The sequence below is a fragment of the Gorilla gorilla genome, chromosome 16 (genome assembly GCF_029281585.2).
Source record: "Gorilla gorilla gorilla isolate KB3781 chromosome 16, NHGRI_mGorGor1-v2.1_pri, whole genome shotgun sequence".
NCBI classification, from domain to species: domain Eukaryota; kingdom Metazoa; phylum Chordata; class Mammalia; order Primates; family Hominidae; genus Gorilla; species Gorilla gorilla.
This window is the reverse complement of record NC_073240.2, coordinates 7948362-7973643: the sequence shown is the minus strand read 5'-3', so window position 1 is coordinate 7973643 and position 25282 is coordinate 7948362.

Sequence of the window (25282 nt, the reverse complement as noted above, 5' to 3'; positions counted from 1 at the left end):
CCATTCCATTCCGTTCTACTTTGGTACATTCCATTCCATTCCATTCCATTCCATTCCATTCCATTCCATTCCATTCCATTTCATTCCATTCCATTCCATTCCATTCCATTCCATTCCATTCCATTCCATTGAATTCCATTCCATTCCATTCCATTCCATGGAATTCCGTTCCATTCCATTCCATTCCGTTCCGTTCCGTCCCGTTCCGTTCCGTTCCGTTCCGTTGCGTTCCGTTCCGTTCTACTCGGGTTGATTCCATTCTATTCCATTCCATTCCATTCGATTCCATTCGATTCCATTCGATTCCACTCCATTCCATTCCATAGAATTCCATTCCATTCCATTCCATTCCATTGAATTCCATTCCATTCCATTCCATTCCATTCCATTCCATTCCATTCCATTCCATTCCATTCCATTCTACTGGTGTCCATTCCATTCCATTCCATTCCATTCCATTCCATTCCATTCCATTCCATTCCATTCCACTCCACTCCACTCCACTCCACTCCATTCCACTCCACTCCACTCCGGTACATTCCATTCCATTCCATTCCATTCCATTCCATTCCGTGCTTCTCGGGTACATTCCGTTCCGTTCCATTCCATTCCATTCCATTCCATTCCGTTCCAGTGCACTCTACTCCACTCCACTCCACTCCACTTCACTCTGGTACATTCCATTCCATTCCATTCCATTCCATTTCCATTCCCATTCCATTTCCATTCCCGTTCCATTTCCATTCCCGTTTCTTTTCCATTCCCGTTCCATTTCCATTCCAGTTCCATTACCATTCCCGTTCCATTTCCATTCCCGATCCATTTCCATTCCCGTTCCATTTCCATTCCCGTTCCATTTCCATTCCCGTTCCATTACCATTCCCGTTCCATTTCCGTTCCCGTTCCGTTTCCGTTCCCGTTCCATTTCCGTTCTCGTTCCGTTTCCGTTCCCGTTCCATTTCCATTCCCGTTCCATTTCCGTTCCCGTTCCATTTCCATTCCCGTTCCATTTCCATTCCCTTTCCATTTCCATTTCATTCCATTCCGTTCTGCTCCTGTCCATTCCATTCCATTCCATTCCGTTCCATTCCGTTCTACTCGGGTAGATTCCATTCCATTCCATTCCATTCCATTCCATTCCATTCCATTCCATTCTACTGGTGTCCATTCCATTCCATTCCATTCTATTCCATTCCATTCCATTCCATTCCATTGCATTCCATTCCATTCCATTCCATTCCGTTCCGTTCTACTCGGTTACATTCCATTCAATTCCATTCCATTCCGTTCTACTCGGGTAGATTCCATTCCATTCCATTCCATGCCTTTCCATTCCATTGCATTCCATTGCATTGCATTGCACTCAATTCCATTCCATTCCATTCCATTCCATTCCATTCCATTCCATTCCGTTCCGTTCAACTCGGTTACATTCCATTCAATTACATTCCATTCCGTTCTACTCGGTTACATTCCATTCCATTCCATTCCATTCCATTCCAATCCATTCCATTCCATTCCATTCCGTTCTACTCGGGTACATTCCATTCCATTCCATTCCATTCCATTCCATTCCATTCCATTCCATTCCATTCCATTCCATTCCGTTCTACTTTGGTACATTCCATTCCATTCCATTCCATTCCATTCCATTCCATTCCTTTCCATTCCATTCCATTCCGTTCTACTCAGGTTGATTCCATTCTATTCCATTCCATTCCATTCCATTCCATTCCATTCCATTCCATTCCATTCGATTCCATTCCATTCCATTCCATTGAATTCCATTCCATTCCATTCCATTCCATTCCATTCCATTGAATTCCATTCCATTCCATTCCATTCCATTCCATTGAATTCCATTCCGTTCCATTCCATTCCATTGAATTCCATTCCATTCCATTCCATTCCATTCCATTCCATTCCATTCCATTGAATTCCATTCCATTCCATTCCATTCCATTCCATTCCATTCCATCCCATTCCATTCCATTCCATTCCATTCCGTTCTACTCGGGTTGATTCCATTCTATTCCATTCCATTCCATTCGATCCCATTTGATTCCATTCGATTCCATTCAATTCCATTCGATTCCATTCCATTCCACTCCATTCCATTCCATTGAATTCCATTCCATTCCATTCCATTCCATTCCATGGAATTCCATTCCATTCCATTCCATTCCATTCCATTGAATTCCGTTCCATTCCATTCCATTCCGTTCCGTTCCGTTCCGTTCCGTTCCGTTCCGTTGCGTTCCGTTCCGTTCTACTCGGGTTGATTCCATTCTATTCCATTCCATTCCATTCCATTCCATTCCATTCCATTCCATTCCATTCCATTCCATTCCATTGAATTCCATTCCATTCCATTCCATTCCATTCCATTCCATTGAATTCCATTCCATTCCATTCCATAGAATTCCGTTCCATTCCATTCCATTCCATTCCATTCCATTCCATTCCATTCCATTCCATTGAATTCCATTCCATTCCATTCCATTGAATTCCATTCCGTTCCATTCCATTCCATTGAATTCCGTTCCATTCCATTCCATTCCATTCCATTCCGTTCCGTTCCGTACCGTTCCGTTCCGTTGCGTTCCGCTCCGTTCTACTCGGGTTGATACCATTCTATTCCATTCCATTCCATTCGATCCCATTCGATTCCATTCGATTCCATTCATTTCCATTCGATTCCACTCCATTCCATTCCATAGAATTCCATTCCATTCCATTCCATTCCATTCCATTCCATGGAATTCCATTCCATTCCATTCCATTCCGTTCTACTCGGGTACATTCCATTCCATTCCATTCCATTCCATTCCATTCCATTCCATTCCATTCCATTCCATTCCGTTCTACTTTGGTACATTCCATTCCATTCCATTCCATTCCATTCCATTACATTCCATTCCATTCCATTCCATTGCATTCCATTCCATTGAATTCCATTCCATTCCATTCCATTCCGTTCCGTTCCGTCCCGTTCCGTTCCGTTCCGTTCCGTTCCGTTGCGTTCCGTTCCGTTCTACTCGGGTTGATTAAATTCTATTCCATTCCGTTCTATTCGATTCCATTCGATTCCAATCGATTCCATTCGATTCCATTCGATTCCATTGAATTCCATTCCATTCCATTCCATTCCATTGAATTCCGTTGCATTATATTCCATTCCGTTCCGTTCCGTCCCGTTCCGTTCCGTTCCGTTCCGTTGCGTGCCGTTCCGTTCTACTCGGGTTGATTCCATTCCATTCCATTCCATTCCATTCCATTCCATTCCATTCCATTGAATTCCATTCCATTCCATTCCATTCCATTCCATTCCATTCCATTCCATTCCATTCCATTCCATTCCATTCCATTCCGTTCTACTCCGGTTGATTCCATTCTATTCCATTCCATTCCATTCGATCTCATTCGATTCCATTCGATTCCATTCGATTCCACTCCATTCCATTCCATTGAATTCCATTCCATTCCATTCCATTCCATTCCATTCCATTCCATTGAATTCCATTCCATTCCATTCCATTCCATTCCATTCCATTCCATTCCATTCCATTGAATACCATTCCAATCCATTGAATTCCATTCCATTCCATTCCATTCCATTCCATTCCATTCCATTGAATTCCATTCCATTCCATTGAATTCCATTCGATTCCATTCCATTCCATTCCATTCCATTCCATTCCATTCCATTCCATTCCATTGAATTCCATTCCATTCCATTCCATAGAATTCCGTTCCATTCCATTCCATTCCATAGAATTCCGTTCCATTCCATTCCATTCCATTCCATTCCATTCCATTCCATTGAATTCAATTCCATTCCATTCCATTCCTTTCCATTGAATTCCATTCTGTTCCATTCCATTCCTTTGAATTCCGTTCCATTCCATTCCATTCCATTCCTTTCCGTTCCGTTCCGTTCCGTTCCGTTCCGTTGCGTTCCGCTCCGTTCTACTCGGGTTGATTCCATTCTATTCCATTCCATTCCATTCGATCCCATTCGATTCCATTCGATTCCATTCGATTCCATTCAATTCCACTCCATTCCATTCCATAGAATTCCATTCCATTCCATTCCGTTTGAATTCCATTCCATTCCATTCCATTCCATTCCATTCCATTCCATTCCATTCCATTCCATTCCATTCCATTGAATTCCATTCCATTCCATTCCATTCCATTGAATTCCGTTCCTTTCCATTCCATTCCGTTCCGTTCCGTTCCGTTCCGTTGCGTTCCGTTCCGTTCCGTTGCGTTCCGTTCCGTTCTACTCGGGTTGATTCCATTCTATTCCATTCCATTCCATTCCATTCCATTCCGTTCCAGTGCACTCTACTCCACTTCACTCCACTCCACTCCACTCCGGTACATTCCATTCCATTCCATTCCATTCCATTTCCATTCCCATTCCATTTCCATTCCCGTTCCATTTCCATTCCCGTTTCTTTTCCATTCCCGTTCCATTTCCATTCCAGTTCCATTACCATTCCCGTTCCATTTCCATTCCCGATCCATTTCCATTCCCGTTCCATTTCCATTCCCGTTCCATTTCCATTCCCGTTCCGTTACCATTCCCGTTCCATTTCCGTTCCCGTTCCGTTTCCGTTCCCGTTCCATTTCCGTTGTCGTTCCGTTTCCGTTCCCGTTCCTTTTCCATTCCCGTTCCATTTCCGTTCCCGTTCCATTTCCATTCCCGTTCCATTTCCATTCCCTTTCCATTTCCATTTCATTCCATTCCGTTCTGCTCGGGTACATTCCATTCCATTCCATTGCATTCCATTCCGTTCTGCTCCTGTCCATTCCATTCCATTCCATTCCGTTCCATTCCATTCTACTCGGGTAGATTCCATTCCATTCCATTCCATTCCATTCCATTCCATTCCATTCCATTCCATTCTACTGGTGTCCATTCCATTCCATTCCATTCTATTCCATTCCATTCCATTCCATTCCATTGCATTCCATTCCATTCCATTCCATTCCGTTCCGTTCTACTCGGTTACATTCCATTCAATTCCATTCCATTCCGTTCTACTCGGGTAGATTCCATTCCATTCCATTCCATTCCTTTCCATTCCATTGCATTCCATTGCATTGCATTGCACTCAATTCCATTCCATTCCATTCCATTCCATTCCATTCCATTCCATTCCGTTCCGTTCAACTCGGTTACATTCCATTCAATTACATTCCATTCCGTTCTACTCGGTTACATTCCATTCCATTCCATTCCATTCCATTCCAATCCATTCCATTCCATTCCATTCTGTTCTACTCGGGTACATTCCATTCCATTCCATTCCATTCCATTCCATTCCACTCCATTCCATTCCGTTCTACTTTGGTACATTCCATTCCATTCCATTCCATTCCATTCCATTCCATTCCATTACATTCCATTCCATTCCATTCCGTTCTACTCAGGTTGATTCCATTCTATTCCATTCCATTCCATTCCATTCCATTCCATTCCATTCCATTCCATTCCATTCGATTCCATTCCATTCCATTCCATTGAATTCCATTCCATTCCATGGAATTCCATTCCATGGAATTCCATTCCGTTCCATTCCATTCCATTGAATTCCATTCCATTCCATTCCATTCCATTCCATTCCATTCCATTCCATTCCATTCCATTCTACTGGTGTCCATTCCATTCCATTCCATTCCATTCCATTCCATTCCATTCCATTCCTTTCCATTCCATTGCATTCCATTGCATTCCATTCCATTCCATTCCATTCCATTCCATTCCATTCCACTCCACTCCACTCCACTCCACTCCATTCCACTCCACACCGGTACATTCCATTCCATTCCATTCCATTCCATTCCATTCCGTGCTTCTCGGGTACATTCCGTTCCGTTCCATTCCATTCCATTCCATTCCATTCCGTTCCAGTGCACTCTACTCCACTCCACTCCACTCCACTCCACTCAGGTACATTCCATTCCATTCCATTCCATTCCATTTCCATTCCCATTCCATATCCATTCCCGTTCCATTTCCATTCCCGTTTCTTTTCCATTCCCGTTCCATTTCCATTCCAGTTCCATTACCATTCCCGTTCCATTTCCATTCCCGATCCATTTCCATTCCCGTTCCATTTCCGTTCCCGTTCCATTTCCATTCCCGTTCCATTTCCATTCCCTTTCCATTTCCATTTCATACCATTCCGTTCTGCTCGGGTACATTCCATTCCATTCCATTGCATTCCATTCCGTTCTGCTCCTGTCCATTCCATTCCATTCCATTCCGTTCCATTCCGTTCTACTCGGGTAGATTCCATTCCATTCCATTCCATTCCATTCCATTCCATTCCATTCCATTCCATTCCATTCTACTGGTGTCCATTCCATTCCATTCCATTCTATTCCATTCCATTCCATTCCATTCCATTGCATTCCATTCTATTCCATTCCATTCCGTTCCGTTCTACTCGGTTACATTCCATTCAATTCCATTCCATTCCGTTCTACTCGGGTAGATTCCATTCCATTCCATTCCATTCCTTTCCATTCCATTGCATTCCATTGCATTGCATTGCACTCAATTCCATTCCATTCCATTCCATTCCATTCCATTCCGTTCCGTTCAACTCGGTTACATTCCATTCAATTCCATTCCATTCCGTTCTACTCGGTTACATTCCATTCCATTCCATTCCATTCCATTCCAATCCATTCCATTCCATTCCATTCCGTTCTACTCGGGTACATTCCATTCCATTCCATTCCATTCCATTCCATTCCATTCCATTCCATTCCATTCCATTCCGTTCTACTTTGGTACATTCCATTCCATTCCATTCCATTCCATTCCATTCCATTCCATTCCATTCCATTCCATTTCATTCCATTCCATTCCATTCCATTCCATTCCATTCCATTCCATTGAATTCCATTCCATTCCATTCCATTCCATGGAATTCCGTTCCATTCCATTCCATTCCGTTCCGTTCCGTCCCGTTCCGTTCCGTTCCGTTCCGTTGCGTTCCGTTCCGTTCTACTCGGGTTGATTCCATTCTATTCCATTCCATTCCATTCGATTCCATTCGATTCCATTCGATTCCACTCCATTCCATTCCATAGAATTCCATTCCATTCCATTCCATTCCATTGAATTCCATTCCATTCCATTCCATTCCATTCCATTCCATTCCATTCCATTCCATTCCATTCCATTCTACTGGTGTCCATTCCATTCCATTCCATTCCATTCCATTCCATTCCATTCCATTCCATTCCATTCCACTCCACTCCACTCCACTCCACTCCATTCCACTCCACTCCACTCCGGTACATTCCATTCCATTCCATTCCATTCCATTCCATTCCGTGCTTCTCGGGTACATTCCGTTCCGTTCCATTCCATTCCATTCCATTCCATTCCGTTCCAGTGCACTCTACTCCACTCCACTCCACTCCACTTCACTCTGGTACATTCCATTCCATTCCATTCCATTCCATTTCCATTCCCATTCCATTTCCATTCCCGTTCCATTTCCATTCCCGTTTCTTTTCCATTCCCGTTCCATTTCCATTCCAGTTCCATTACCATTCCCGTTCCATTTCCATTCCCGATCCATTTCCATTCCCGTTCCATTTCCATTCCCGTTCCATTTCCATTCCCGTTCCATTACCATTCCCGTTCCATTTCCGTTCCCGTTCCGTTTCCGTTCCCGTTCCATTTCCGTTCTCGTTCCGTTTCCGTTCCCGTTCCATTTCCATTCCCGTTCCATTTCCGTTCCCGTTCCATTTCCATTCCCGTTCCATTTCCATTCCCTTTCCATTTCCATTTCATTCCATTCCGTTCTGCTCCTGTCCATTCCATTCCATTCCATTCCGTTCCATTCCGTTCTACTCGGGTAGATTCCATTCCATTCCATTCCATTCCATTCCATTCCATTCCATTCCATTCTACTGGTGTCCATTCCATTCCATTCCATTCTATTCCATTCCATTCCATTCCATTCCATTGCATTCCATTCCATTCCATTCCATTCCGTTCCGTTCTACTCGGTTACATTCCATTCAATTCCATTCCATTCCGTTCTACTCGGGTAGATTCCATTCCATTCCATTCCATGCCTTTCCATTCCATTGCATTCCATTGCATTGCATTGCACTCAATTCCATTCCATTCCATTCCATTCCATTCCATTCCATTCCATTCCGTTCCGTTCAACTCGGTTACATTCCATTCAATTACATTCCATTCCGTTCTACTCGGTTACATTCCATTCCATTCCATTCCATTCCATTCCAATCCATTCCATTCCATTCCATTCCGTTCTACTCGGGTACATTCCATTCCATTCCATTCCATTCCATTCCATTCCATTCCATTCCATTCCATTCCATTCCATTCCGTTCTACTTTGGTACATTCCATTCCATTCCATTCCATTCCATTCCATTCCATTCCTTTCCATTCCATTCCATTCCGTTCTACTCAGGTTGATTCCATTCTATTCCATTCCATACCATTCCATTCCATTCCATTCCATTCCATTCCATTCGATTCCATTCCATTCCATTCCATTGAATTCCATTCCATTCCATTCCATTCCATTCCATTCCATTGAATTCCATTCCATTCCATTCCATTCCATTCCATTGAATTCCATTCCGTTCCATTCCATTCCATTGAATTCCATTCCATTCCATTCCATTCCATTCCATTCCATTCCATTGAATTCCATTCCATTCCATTCCATTCCATTCCATTCCATTCCATCCCATTCCATTCCATTCCATTCCATTCCGTTCTACTCGGGTTGATTCCATTCTATTCCATTCCATTCCATTCGATCCCATTTGATTCCATTCGATTCCATTCAATTCCATTCGATTCCATTCCATTCCACTCCATTCCATTCCATTGAATTCCATTCCATTCCATTCCATTCCATTCCATGGAATTCCATTCCATTCCATTCCATTCCATTCCATTGAATTCCGTTCCATTCCATTCCATTCCGTTCCGTTCCGTTCCGTTCCGTTCCGTTCCGTTGCGTTCCGTTCCGTTCTACTCGGGTTGATTCCATTCTATTCCATTCCATTCCATTCCATTCCATTCCATTCCATTCCATTCCATTCCATTCCATTGAATTCCATTCCATTCCATTCCATTCCATTCCATTCCATTGAATTCCATTCCATTCCATTCCATAGAATTCCGTTCCATTCCATTCCATTCCATTCCATTCCATTCCATTCCATTCCATTCCATTGAATTCCATTCCATTCCATTCCATTGAATTCCATTCCGTTCCATTCCATTCCATTGAATTCCGTTCCATTCCATTCCATTCCATTCCATTCCGTTCCGTTCCGTACCGTTCCGTTCCGTTGCGTTCCGCTCCGTTCTACTCGGGTTGATACCATTCTATTCCATTCCATTCCATTCGATCCCATTCGATTCCATTCGATTCCATTCATTTCCATTCGATTCCACTCCATTCCATTCCATAGAATTCCATTCCATTCCATTCCATTCCATTCCATTCCATGGAATTCCATTCCATTCCATTCCATTCCGTTCTACTCGGGTACATTCCATTCCATTCCATTCCATTCCATTCCATTCCATTCCATTCCATTCCATTCCATTCCATTCCGTTCTACTTTGGTACATTCCATTCCATTCCATTCCATTCCATTCCATTACATTCCATTCCATTCCATTCCATTGCATTCCATTCCATTGAATTCCATTCCATTCCATTCCATTCCGTTCCGTTCCGTCCCGTTCCGTTCCGTTCCGTTCCGTTCCGTTGCGTTCCGTTCCGTTCTACTCGGGTTGATTAAATTCTATTCCATTCCGTTCTATTCGATTCCATTCGATTCCAATCGATTCCATTCGATTCCATTCGATTCCATTGAATTCCATTCCATTCCATTCCATTCCATTGAATTCCGTTGCATTATATTCCATTCCGTTCCGTTCCGTCCCGTTCCGTTCCGTTCCGTTCCGTTGCGTGCCGTTCCGTTCTACTCGGGTTGATTCCATTCCATTCCATTCCATTCCATTCCATTCCATTCCATTCCATTGAATTCCATTCCATTCCATTCCATTCCATTCCATTCCATTCCATTCCATTCCATTCCATTCCATTCCATTCCGTTCTACTCCGGTTGATTCCATTCTATTCCATTCCATTCCATTCGATCTCATTCGATTCCATTCGATTCCATTCGATTCCACTCCATTCCATTCCATTGAATTCCATTCCATTCCATTCCATTCCATTCCATTCCATTCCATTGAATTCCATTCCATTCCATTCCATTCCATTCCATTCCATTCCATTCCATTCCATTGAATACCATTCCAATCCATTGAATTCCATTCCATTCCATTCCATTCCATTCCATTCCATTCCATTGAATTCCATTCCATTCCATTGAATTCCATTCGATTCCATTCCATTCCATTCCATTCCATTCCATTCCATTCCATTCCATTCCATTGAATTCCATTCCATTCCATTCCATAGAATTCCGTTCCATTCCATTCCATTCCATAGAATTCCGTTCCATTCCATTCCATTCCATTCCATTCCATTCCATTCCATTGAATTCAATTCCATTCCATTCCATTCCTTTCCATTGAATTCCATTCTGTTCCATTCCATTCCTTTGAATTCCGTTCCATTCCATTCCATTCCATTCCTTTCCGTTCCGTTCCGTTCCGTTCCGTTCCGTTGCGTTCCGCTCCGTTCTACTCGGGTTGATTCCATTCTATTCCATTCCATTCCATTCGATCCCATTCGATTCCATTCGATTCCATTCGATTCCATTCAATTCCACTCCATTCCATTCCATAGAATTCCATTCCATTCCATTCCGTTTGAATTCCATTCCATTCCATTCCATTCCATTCCATTCCATTCCATTCCATTCCATTCCATTCCATTCCATTGAATTCCATTCCATTCCATTCCATTCCATTGAATTCCGTTCCTTTCCATTCCATTCCGTTCCGTTCCGTTCCGTTCCGTTGCGTTCCGTTCCGTTCCGTTGCGTTCCGTTCCGTTCTACTCGGGTTGATTCCATTCTATTCCATTCCATTCCATTCCATTCCATTCCGTTCCAGTGCACTCTACTCCACTTCACTCCACTCCACTCCACTCCGGTACATTCCATTCCATTCCATTCCATTCCATTTCCATTCCCATTCCATTTCCATTCCCGTTCCATTTCCATTCCCGTTTCTTTTCCATTCCCGTTCCATTTCCATTCCAGTTCCATTACCATTCCCGTTCCATTTCCATTCCCGATCCATTTCCATTCCCGTTCCATTTCCATTCCCGTTCCATTTCCATTCCCGTTCCGTTACCATTCCCGTTCCATTTCCGTTCCCGTTCCGTTTCCGTTCCCGTTCCATTTCCGTTGTCGTTCCGTTTCCGTTCCCGTTCCTTTTCCATTCCCGTTCCATTTCCGTTCCCGTTCCATTTCCATTCCCGTTCCATTTCCATTCCCTTTCCATTTCCATTTCATTCCATTCCGTTCTGCTCGGGTACATTCCATTCCATTCCATTGCATTCCATTCCGTTCTGCTCCTGTCCATTCCATTCCATTCCATTCCGTTCCATTCCATTCTACTCGGGTAGATTCCATTCCATTCCATTCCATTCCATTCCATTCCATTCCATTCCATTCCATTCTACTGGTGTCCATTCCATTCCATTCCATTCTATTCCATTCCATTCCATTCCATTCCATTGCATTCCATTCCATTCCATTCCATTCCGTTCCGTTCTACTCGGTTACATTCCATTCAATTCCATTCCATTCCGTTCTACTCGGGTAGATTCCATTCCATTCCATTCCATTCCTTTCCATTCCATTGCATTCCATTGCATTGCATTGCACTCAATTCCATTCCATTCCATTCCATTCCATTCCATTCCATTCCATTCCGTTCCGTTCAACTCGGTTACATTCCATTCAATTACATTCCATTCCGTTCTACTCGGTTACATTCCATTCCATTCCATTCCATTCCATTCCAATCCATTCCATTCCATTCCATTCTGTTCTACTCGGGTACATTCCATTCCATTCCATTCCATTCCATTCCATTCCACTCCATTCCATTCCGTTCTACTTTGGTACATTCCATTCCATTCCATTCCATTCCATTCCATTCCATTCCATTACATTCCATTCCATTCCATTCCGTTCTACTCAGGTTGATTCCATTCTATTCCATTCCATTCCATTCCATTCCATTCCATTCCATTCCATTCCATTCCATTCGATTCCATTCCATTCCATTCCATTGAATTCCATTCCATTCCATTCCATTCCATTCCATGGAATTCCATTCCGTTCCATTCCATTCCATTGAATTCCATTCCATTCCATTCCATTCCATTCCATTCCATTCCATTCCATTCCATTCCATTCTACTGGTGTCCATTCCATTCCATTCCATTCCATTCCATTCCATTCCATTCCTTTCCATTCCATTGCATTCCATTGCATTCCATTCCATTCCATTCCATTCCATTCCATTCCACTCCACTCCACTCCACTCCACTCCATTCCACTCCACACCGGTACATTCCATTCCATTCCATTCCATTCCGTTCCAGTGCACTCTACTCCACTCCACTCCACTCCACTCCACTCCGGTACATTCCATTCCATTCCATTCCATTCCAATTCCATTCCCATTCCATTTCCATTCCCGTTCCATTTCCATTCCCGTTTCTTTTCCATTCCCGTTCCATTTCCATTCCAGTTCCATTACCATTCCCGTTCCATTTCCATTCCCGATCCATTTCCATTCCCGTTCCATTTCCGTTCCCGTTCCATTTCCATTCCCGTTCCATTTCCATTCCCTTTCCATTTCCATTTCATACCATTCCGTTCTGCTCGGGTACATTCCATTCCATTCCATTGCATTCCATTCCGTTCTGCTCCTGTCCATTCCATTCCATTCCATTCCGTTCCATTCCGTTCTACTCGGGTAGATTCCATTCCATTCCATTCCATTCCATTCCATTCCATTCCATTCCATTCCATTCCATTCTACTGGTGTCCATTCCATTCCATTCCATTCTATTCCTTTCCATTCCATTCCATTCCATTGCATTCCATTCCATTCCATTCCATTCCGTTCCGTTCTACTCGGTTACATTCCATTCAATTCCATTCCATTCCGTTCTACTCGGGTAGATTCCATTCCATTCCATTCCATTCCTTTCCATTCCATTGCATTCCATTGCATTGCATTGCACTCAATTCCATTCCATTCCATTCCATTCCATTCCATTCCATTCCATTCCGTTCCGTTCAACTCGGTTACATTCCATTCAATTACATTCCATTCCGTTCTACTCGGTTACATTCCATTCCATTCCATTCCATTCCATTCCAATCCATTCCATTCCATTCCATTCCGTTCTACTCGGGTACATTCAATTCCATTCCATTCCATTCCATTCCATTCCATTCCATTCCATTCCGTTCTACTTTGGTACATTCCATTCCATTCCATTCCATTCCATTCCATTACATTCCATTCCATTCCATTGAATTCCATTCCATTCCATTGAATTCCATTCCATTCCATTCCATTCCATTGAATTCCGTTCCATTCCATTCCATTCCATTCCATTCCATTGAATTCCATTCCATTCCATTCCATAGAATTCCGTTCCATTCCATTCCATTCCATTCCATTCCATTCCATTCCATTCCATTCCATTGAATTCAATTCCATTCCATTCCATTCCTTTCCATTGAATTCCATTCTGTTCCATTCCATTCCTTTGAATTCCGTTCCATTCCATTCCATTCCATTCCTTTCCGTTCCGTTCCGTTCCGTTCCGTTCCGTTGCGTTCCGCTCCGTTCTACTCGGGTTGATTCCATTCTATTCCATTCCATTCCATTCGATCCCATTCGATTCCATTCGATTCCATTCGATTCCATTCGATTCCACTCCATTCCATTCCATAGAATTCCATTCCATTCCATTCCATTTGAATTCCATTCCATTCCATTCCATTCCATTGAATTCCATTCCATTCCATTCCATTCCATTGAATTCCATTCCATTCCATTCCATTCCATTGAATTCCGTTCCTTTCCATTCCATTCCGTTCCGTTCCGTTCCGTTCCGTTCCGTTGCGTTCCGTTCCGTTCCGTTGCGTTCCGTTCCGTTCTACTCGGGTTGATTCCATTCTATTCCATTCCATTCCATTCCATTCCATTCCATTCCATTCCATTCCATTGAATTCCATTCCATTCCATTCCATTCCATAGAATTCCGTTCCATTCCATTCCATACCCTTCCGTTCCGTCCCGTTCCGTTCCGTTCCGTTCCGTTGCGTGCCGTTCCGTTCTACTCAGGTTGATTACATTCTATTCCATTCCATTCCATTCGATTCCATTCGATTCCAATCGATTCCATTCGATTGCATTTGATTCCATTCGTTGCCATTCCATTCCATTCCATTGAATTCCATTCCGTTCCATTCCATTCCATTCCATTCCATTGAATTCCATTCCATTCCATTCCATTCCATTCCTTTCCATTCCATTGAATTCCATTCCATTCCATTCCATTCCATTCCATTCCATTCCATTGAATTCCATTCCATTCCATTCCATTCCATTCCATTGAATTCCATTCCGTTCCATTCCATAGAATTCCGTTCCATTCCATTCCATTCCATTCCATTCCATTCCATTCCATTCCATTGAATTCCATTCCGTTCCATTCCATTCCATTGAATTCCGTTCCATTCCACTCCATTCCATTCCGTTCCGTTCCGTTCCGTTCCGTTCCGTTCCGTTGCGTTCCGCTCCGTTCTACTCGGGTTGATTCCATTCTATTCCATTCCAGTCCATTCGATCCCATTCGATTCCATTCGATTCCATTCGATTCCATTCGATTCCACTCCATTCCATTCCATAGAATTCCATTCCATTCCATTCCATCCCATTCCATTCCATTGAATTCCATTCCATTCCATTCCATTCCATTCCATTCCATTCCATTGAATTCCATTCCATTCCATTCCATTCCATTGAATTCCATTCCATTCCTTTCCATTCCATGGAATTGCATTCCATTCCATTCCATGGAATTCCATTCCATTCCATTCCATTCCATGGAATTCCATTCCATTCCATTCCATTCCATTCCATTCCATGGAATTCCATTCCATTCCATTCCATTCCATTCCATTCCATTCCATTCCATGGAATTCCATTCCATTCCATTCCATTCCATTCCATAGAATTCCATTCCATTCCATTCCATTCCATTGAATTCCGTTCCTTTCCATTCCATTCCGTTCCGTTCCGTTCCGTTCCGTTCCGTTGCGTTCTGTTCCGTTCCGTTGTGTTCCGTTCCGTTCTACTCGGGTTGATTCCATTCTATTCCATTCCATTCCAATCCATTCCATTCCATTCCATTGAATTCCATTCCATTCCATTCCATTCCATTCCATTCCATTCCATTCCATTCCATTGCATTCCATTCCATTCCATTCCATTCCATTCCATTCCATTGAATTCCATTCCATTCCATTCCATTCCATTGAATTCCATTCCATTCCATTCCATTCCATTCCATTCCATCCCATTCCATTCCATTCCATTCCATTCCGTTCTACTCGGGTTGATTCCATTCTATTCCATTCCATTCCTTTCGATCCCATTTGATTCCATTCGATTCCATTCAATTCCATTCGATTCCATTCCATTCCACTCCATTCCATTCCATAGAATTCCATTCCATTCCATTCCATTCCATTCCATGGAATTCCATTCCATTCCATTCCATTCCATGGAATTCCATTCCATTCCATTCCATTCCATTCCATTCCATTCCATTCCATTCCATTCCATTCCATTGAATTCCATTCCATTCCATTCCATTCCATTGAATTCCGTTCCATTCCATTCCATACCCTTCCGTTCCGTCCCGTTCCGTTCCGTTCCGTTCCGTTGCGTGCCGTTCCGTTCTACTCAGGTTGATTACATTCTATTCCATTCCATTCCATTCGATTCCATTCGATTCCAATCGATTCCATTCGATTGCATTCGATTCCATTCGTTGCCATTCCATTCCATTCCATTGAATTCCATTCCGTTCCATTCCATTCCATTCCATTCCATTGAATTCCATTCCATTCCATTCCATTCCTTTCCATTCCATTGAATTCCATTCCATTCCATTCCATTCCATTCCATTCCATTGAATTCCATTCCATTCCATTCCATTCCATTCCATTGAATTCCATTCCATTCCATTCCATAGAATTCCGTTCCATTCCATTCCATTCCATTCCATTCCATTCCATTCCATTCCATTGAATTCCATTCCGTTCCATTCCATTCCATTGAATTCCGTTCCATTCCACTCCATTCCATTCCGTTCCGTTCCGTTCCGTTCCGTTCCGTTCCGTTGCGTTCCGCTCCGTTCTACTCGGGTTGATTCCATTCTATTCCATTCCAGTCCATTCGATCCCATTCGATTCCATTCGATTCCATTCGATTCCATTCGATTCCACTCCATTCCATTCCATAGAATTCCATTCCATTCCATTCCACCCCATTCCATTCCATTGAATTCCATTCCATTCCATTCCATTCCATTCCATTCAATTCCATTGAATTCCATTCCATTCCATTCCATTCCATTCCATTCCATAGAATTCCATTCCATTCCATTCCATTCCATTGAATTCCGTTCCATTCCATTCCATTCCATTCCGTTCCGTTCCGTTCCGTTCCGTTGCGTTCCGTTCCGTTCCGTTGTGTTCCGTTCCGTTCTACTCGGGTTGATTCCATTCTATTCCATTCCATTCCAATCCATTCCATTCCATTCCATTGAATTCCATTCCATTCCATTCCATTCCATTCCATTCCATTCCATTCCATTCCATTCCATTGAATTCCATTCCATTCCATTCCATTCCATGGAATTCCGTTCCATTCCATTCCATTCCGTTCCGTTCCGTCCCGTTCCGTTCCGTTCCGTTCCGTTGCGTTCCGTTCCGTTCTACTGGGGTTGATTCCATTCTATTCCATTCCATTCCATTCGATTCCATTCGATTCCATTCGATTCCACTCCATTCCATTCCATAGAATTCCATTCCATTCCATTCCATTCCATAGAATTCCATTCCATTCCATTCCATTCCATTGAATTCCATTCCATTCCATTCCATTCCATTCCATTCCATTCCATTCCATTCCATTCCATTCCATTCCATTCCATTCCATTCCATTCCATTCTACTGGTGTCCATTCCATTCCATTCCATTCCATTCCATTCCATTCCATTCCATTCCATTCCATTCCATTGCATTCCATTCCTTTCCATTCCATTGCATTCCATTGCATTCCATTCCATTCCATTCCATTCCATTCCATTCCATTCCACTCCACTCCACTCCACTCCACTCCATTCCACTCCACTCCACTCCGGTACATTCCATTCCATTCCATTCCATTCCATTCCATTCCGTGCTTCTCGGGTACATTCCGTTCCGTTCCATTCCATTCCATTCCATTCCATTCCATTCCGTTCCAGTGCACTCTACTCCACTCCACTCCACTCCACTCCACTCCGGTACATTCCATTCCATTCCATTCCATTCCATTTCCATTCCCATTCCATTTCCATTCCCGTTCCATTTCCATTCCCGTTTCTTTTCCATTCCCGTTCCATTTCCATTCCAGTTCCATTACCATTCCCGTTCCATTTCCATTCCCGATCCATTTCCATTCCCGTTCCATTTCCATTCCCGTTCCATTTCCATTCCCGTTCCATTACCATTCCCGTTCCATTTCCGTTCCCGTTCCGTTTCCGTTCCCGTTCCATTTCCGTTGTCGTTCCGTTTCCGTTCCCGTTCCTTTTCCATTCCCGTTCCATTTCCGTTCCCGTTCCATTTCCAGTCCCGTTCCATTTCCATTCCCTTTCCATTTCCATTTCATTCCATTCCGTTCTGCTCGGGTACATTCCATTCCATTCCATTGCATTCCATTCCGTTCTGCTCCTGTCCATTCCATTCCATTCCATTCCGTTCCATTCCATTCTACTCGGGTAGATTCCATTCCATTCCATTCCATTCCATTCCATTCCATTCCATTCCATTCTACTGGTGTCCATTCCATTCCATTCCATTCTATTCCATTCCATTCCATTCCATTCCGTTCCGTTCTACTCGGTTACATTCCATTCAATTCCATTCCATTCCGTTCTACTCGGGTAGATTCCATTCCATTCCATTCCATTCCTTTCCATTCCATTGCATTCCATTGCATTGCATTGCACTCAATTCCATTCCATTCCATTCCATTCCATTCCATTCCGTTCCGTTCAACTCGGTTACATTCCATTCAATTACATTCCATTCCGTTCTACTCGGTTACATTCCATTCCATTCCATTCCATTCCATTCCAATCCATTCCATTCCATTCCATTCTGTTCTACTCGGGTACATTCCATTCCATTCCATTCCATTCCATTCCATTCCATTCCATTCCACTCCGTTCTACTTTGGTACATTCCATTCCATTCCATTCCATTCCATTCCATTCCATTCCATTCCATTCCATTACATTCCATTCCATTCCATTCCGTTCTACTCAGGTTGATTCCATTCTATTCCATTCCATTCCATTCCATTCCATTCCATTCCATTCCATTCCATTCGATTCCATTCCATTCCATTCCATTGAATTCCATTCCATTCCATTCCATTCCATTCCATGGAATTCCATTCCGTTCCATTCCATTCCATTGAATTCCATTCCATTCCATTCCATTCCATTCCATTCCATTCCATTCCATTCCATTCCATTCTACTGGTGTCCATTCCATTCCATTCCATTCCATTCCATTCCATTCCATTCCATTCCATTCCTTTCCATTCCATTGCATTCCATTGCATTCCATTCCATTCCATTCCATTCCATTCCATTCCATTCCATTCCTTTCCATTCCATTCCATTCCATTCCATTCCATTCCATTCCATTCCGTGCTTCTCGGGTACATTCCGTTCCGTTCCATTCCATTCCATTCCATTCCATTCCGTTCCAGTGCACTCTACTCCACTCCACTCCACTCCACTCCACTCCGGTACATTCCATTCCATTCCATTCCATTCCATTTCCATTCCCATTCCATTACCATTCCCGTTCCATTTCCATTCCCGATCCATTTCCATTCCCGTTCCATTTCCATTCCCGTTCCATTTCCATTCCCGTTCCATTATCATTCCCGTTCCATTTCCGTTCCCGTTCCGTTTCCGTTCCCGTTCCATTTCCGTTGTCGTTCCGTTTCCGTTCCCGTTCCTTTTCCATTCCCGTTCCATTTCCGTTCCCGTTCCATTTCCATTCCCGTTCCATTTCCATTCCCTTTCCATTTCCATTTCATTCCATTCCGTTCTGCTCGGGTACATTCCATTCCATTCCATTGCATTCCATTCCGTTCTGCTCCTGTCCATTCCATTCCATTCCATTCCGTTCCATTCCATTCTACTCGGGTAGATTCCATTCCATTCCATTCCATTCCATTCCATTCCATTCCATTCCATTCCATTCTACTGGTGTCCATTCCATTCCATTCCATTCTATTCCATTCCATTCCATTCCATTCCATTGCATTCCATTCCATTCCATTCCATTCCGTTCCGTTCTACTCGGTTACATTCCATTCAATTCCATTCCATTCCGTTCTACTCGGGTAGATTCCATTCCATTCCATTCCATTCCTTTCCATTCCATTGCATTCCATTGCATTGCATTGCACTCAATTCCATTCCATTCCATTCCATTCCATTCCATTCCATTCCATTCCGTTCCGTTCAACTCGGTTACATTCCATTCAATTACATTCCATTCCGTTCTACTCGGTTACATTCCATTCCATTCCATTCCATTCCATTCCAATCCTTTCCATTCCATTCCATTCTGTTCTACTCGGGTACATTCCATTCCATTCCATTCCATTCCATTCCATTCCACTCCATTCCATTCCGTTCTACTTTGGTACATTCCATTCCATTCCATTCCATTCCATTCCATTCCATTCCATTACATTACATTCCATTCCATTCCGTTCTACTCAGGTTGATTCCATTCTATTCCATTCCATTCCATTCCATTCCATTCCATTCCATTCCATTCCATTCCATTCGATTCCATTCCATTCCATTCCATTGAATTCCATTCCATTCCATTCCATTCCATTCCATGGAATTCCATTCCGTTCCATTCCATTCCATTGAATTCCATTCCATTCCATTCCATTCCATTCCATTCCATTCCATTCCATTCTACTGGTGTCCATTCCATTCCATTCCATTCCATTCCATTCCATTCCATTCCTTTCCATTCCATTGCATTCCATTGCATTCCATTCCATTCCATTCCATTCCATTCCATTCCATTCCATTCCACTCCACTCCACTCCACTCCATTCCACTCCACACCGGTACATTCCATTCCATTCCATTCCATTCCATTCCATTCCGTGCTTCTCGGGTACATTCCGTTCCGTTCCATTCCATTCCATTCCATTCCATTCCGTTCCAGTGCACTCTACTCCACTCCACTCCACTCCACTCCACTCCGGTACATTCCATTCCATTCCATTCCATTCCATTTCCATTCCCATTCCATTTCCATTCCCGTACCATTTCCATTCCCGTTTCTTTTCCATTCCCGTTCCATTTCCATTCCAGTTCCATTACCATTCCCGTTCCATTTCCATTCCCGATCCATTTCCATTCCCGTTCCATTTCCGTTCCCGTTCCATTTCCATTCCCGTTCCATTTCCATTCCCTTTCCATTTCCATTTCATACCATTCCGTTCTGCTCGGGTACATTCCATTCCATTCCATTGCATTCCATTCCGTTCTGCTCCTGTCCATTCCATTCCATTCCATTCCGTTCCATTCCGTTCTACTCGGGTAGATTCCATTCCATTCCATTCCATTCCATTCCATTCCATTCCATTCCATTCCATTCCATTCCATTCTACTGGTGTCCATTCCATTCCATTCCATTCTATTCCATTCCATTCCATTCCATTCCATTGCATTCCATTCCATTCCATTCCATTCCGTTCCGTTCTACTCGGTTACATTCCATTCAATTCCATTCCATTCCGTTCTACTCGGGTAGATTCCATTCCATTCCATTCCATTCCTTTCCATTCCATTGCATTCCATTGCATTGCATTGCACTCAATTCCATTCCATTCCATTCCATTCCATTCCGTTCCGTTCAACTCGGTTACATTCCATTCAATTACATTCCATTCCGTTCTACTCGGTTACATTCCATTCCATTCCATTCCATTCCATTCCAATCCATTCCATTCCATTCCATTCCGTTCTACTCGGGTACATTCAATTCCATTCCATTCCATTCCATTCCATTCCATTCCATTCCGTTCTACTTTGGTACATTCCATTCCATTCCATTCCATTCCATTCCATTCCATTCCATTCCATTGAATTCCATTCCATTCCATTGAATTCCATTCCATTCCATTCCATTCCATTGAATTCCGTTCCATTCCATTCCATTCCATTCCATTCCATTCCATTGAATTCCATTCCATTCCATTCCATAGAATTCCGTTCCATTCCATTCCATTCCATTCCATTCCATTCCATTCCATTCCATTGAATTCAATTCCATTCCATTCCATTCCTTTCCATTGAATTCCATTCTGTTCCATTCCATTCCTTTGAATTCCGTTCCATTCCATTCCATTCCATTCCTTTCCGTTCCGTTCCGTTCCGTTCCGTTGCGTTCCGCTCCGTTCTACTCGGGTTGATTCCATTCTATTCCATTCCATTCCATTCGATCCCATTCGATTCCATTCGATTCCATTCGATTCCATTCGATTCCACTCCATTCCATTCCATAGAATTCCATTCCATTCCATTCCATTTGAATTCCATTCCATTCCATTCCATTCCATTCCATTCCATTCCATTCCATTGAATTCCAGTCCATTCCATTCCATTCCATTGAATTCCGTTCCTTTCCATTCCATTCCGTTCCGTTCCGTTCCGTTCCGTTCCGTTGCGTTCCGTTCCGTTCCGTTGCGTTCCGTTCCGTTCTACTCGGGTTGATTCCATTCTATTCCATTCCATTCCATTCGATTCCATTCGATTCCATTCGATTCCACTCCATTCCATTCCATAGAATTCCATTCCATTCCATTCTATTCCATTGAATTCCATTCCATTCCATTCCATTCCATTGAATTCCATTCCATTCCATTCCATTCCATTGAATTCCATTCCATTCCATTCCATTCCATTCCATTCCATTCCATTCCATTCCATTCTACTGGTGTCCATTCCATTCCATTCCATTCCATTCCATTCCATTCCATTCCTTTCCATTCCATTGCATTCCATTGCATTCCATTCCATTCCATTCCATTCCATTCCATTCCATTCCACTCCACTCCACTCCACTCCACTCCATTCCACTCCACTCCACTCCGGTACATTCCATTCCATTCCATTCCATTCCATTCCATTCCGTGCTTCTCGGGTACATTCCGTTCCGTTCCATTCCATTCCATTCCATTCCATTCCGTTCCAGTGCACTCTACTCCACTCCACTCCACTCCACTCCACTCCGGTACATTCCATTCCATTCCATTCCATTCCATTTCCATTCCCATTCCATTTCCATTCCCGTTCCATTTCCATTCCCGTTTCTTTTCCATTCCCGTTCCATTTCCATTCCAGTTCCATTACCATTCCCGTTCCATTTCCATTCCCGATCCATTTCCATTCCCGTTCCATTTCCATTCCCGTTCCATTTCCATTCCCGTTCCATTACCATTCCCGTTCCATTTCCGTTCCCGTTCCGTTTCCGTTCCCGTTCCATTTCCGTTCCCGTTCCGTTTCCATTCCCGTTCCATTTCCATTCCCGTTCCATTTCCGTTCCCGTTCCATTTCCATTCCCGTTCCATTTCCATTCCCTTTCCATTTCCATTTCATTCCATTCCGTTCTGCTCGGGTACATTCCATTCCATTCCATTGCATTCCATTCCGTTCTGCTCCTGTCCATTCCATTCCATTCCATTCCGTTCCATTCCGTTCTACTCGGGTAGATTCCATTCCATTCCATTCCATTCCATTCCATTCCATTCCATTCCATTCCATTCCATTCTACTAGTGTCCATTCCATTCCATTCCATTCTATTCCATTCCATTCCATTCCATTCCATTGCATTCCATTCCATTCCATTCCATTCCGTTCCGTTCTACTCGGTTACATTCCATTCAATTCCATTCCATTCCGTTCTACTCGGGTAGATTCCATTCCATTCCATTCCATTCCTTTCCATTCCATTGCATTCCATTGCATTGCATTGCACTCAATTCCATTCCATTCCATTCCATTCCATTCCATTCCATTCCATTCCGTTCCGTTCAACTCGGTTACATTCCATTCAATTCCATTCCATTGCGTTCTACTCGGTTACATTCCATTCCATTCCATTCCATTCCATTCCAATCCATTCCATTCCATTCCATTCCGTTCTACTCGGGTACATTCCATTCCATTCCATTCCATTCCATTCCATTCCATTCCATTCCATTCCATTCCATTCCATTCCATTCCATTCCATTCCGTTCTACTTTGGTACATTCCATTCCATTCCATTCCATTCCATTCCATTCCATTCCATTCCATTCCATTCCATTCCATTGCATTCCATTCCATTCCATTCCATTCCATTCCATTCCATTCCATTGAATTCCATTCCATTCCATTCCATTCCATGGAATTCCGTTCCATTCCATTCCATTCCGTTCCGTTCCGTCCCGTTCCGTTCCGTTCCGTTCCGTTGCGTTCCGTTCCGTTCTACTCGGGTTGATTCCATTCTATTCCATTCCATTCCATTCGATTCCATTCGATTCCATTCGATTCCACTCCATTCCATTCCATAGAATTCCATTCCATTCCATTCTATTCCATTGAATTCCATTCCATTCCATTCCATTCCATTGAATTCCATTCCATTCCATTCCATTCCATTGAATTCCATTCCATTCCATTCCATTCCATTCCATTCCATTCCATTCCATTCCATTCTACTGGTGTCCATTCCATTCCATTCCATTCCATTCCATTCCATTCCATTCCTTTCCATTCCATTGCATTCCATTGCATTCCATTCCATTCCATTCCATTCCATTCCATTCCATTCCACTCCACTCCACTCCACTCCACTCCATTCCACTCCACTCCACTCCGGTACATTCCATTCCATTCCATTCCATTCCATTCCATTCCGTGCTTCTCGGGTACATTCCGTTCCGTTCCATTCCATTCCATTCCATTCCATTCCGTTCCAGTGCACTCTACTCCACTCCACTCCACTCCACTCCACTCCGGTACATTCCATTCCATTCCATTCCATTCCATTTCCATTCCCATTCCATTTCCATTCCCGTTCCATTTCCATTCCCGTTTCTTTTCCATTCCCGTTCCATTTCCATTCCAGTTCCATTACCATTCCCGTTCCATTTCCATTCCCGATCCATTTCCATTCCCGTTCCATTTCCATTCCCGTTCCATTTCCATTCCCGTTCCATTACCATTCCCGTTCCATTTCCGTTCCCGTTCCGTTTCCGTTCCCGTTCCATTTCCGTTCTCGTTCCGTTTCCATTCCCGTTCCATTTCCATTCCCGTTCCATTTCCGTTCCCGTTCCATTTCCATTCCCGTTCCATTTCCATTCCCTTTCCATTTCCATTTCATTCCATTCCGTTCTGCTCGGGTACATTCCATTCCATTCCATTGCATTCCATTCCGTTCTGCTCCTGTCCATTCCATTCCATTCCATTCCGTTCCATTCCGTTCTACTCGGGTAGATTCCATTCCATTCCATTCCATTCCATTCCATTCCATTCCATTCCATTCCATTCCATTCTACTGGTGTCCATTCCATTCCATTCCATTCTATTCCATTCCATTCCATTCCATTCCATTGCATTCCATTCCATTCCATTCCATTCCGTTCCGTTCTACTCGGTTACATTCCATTCAATTCCATTCCATTCCGTTCTACTCGGGTAGATTCCATTCCATTCCATTCCATTCCTTTCCATTCCATTGCATTCCATTGCATTGCATTGCACTCAATTCCATTCCATTCCATTCCATTCCATTCCATTCCATTCCATTCCATTGAATTCCATTCCATTCCATTCCATTCCATTCCATTCCATTCCATTCCATT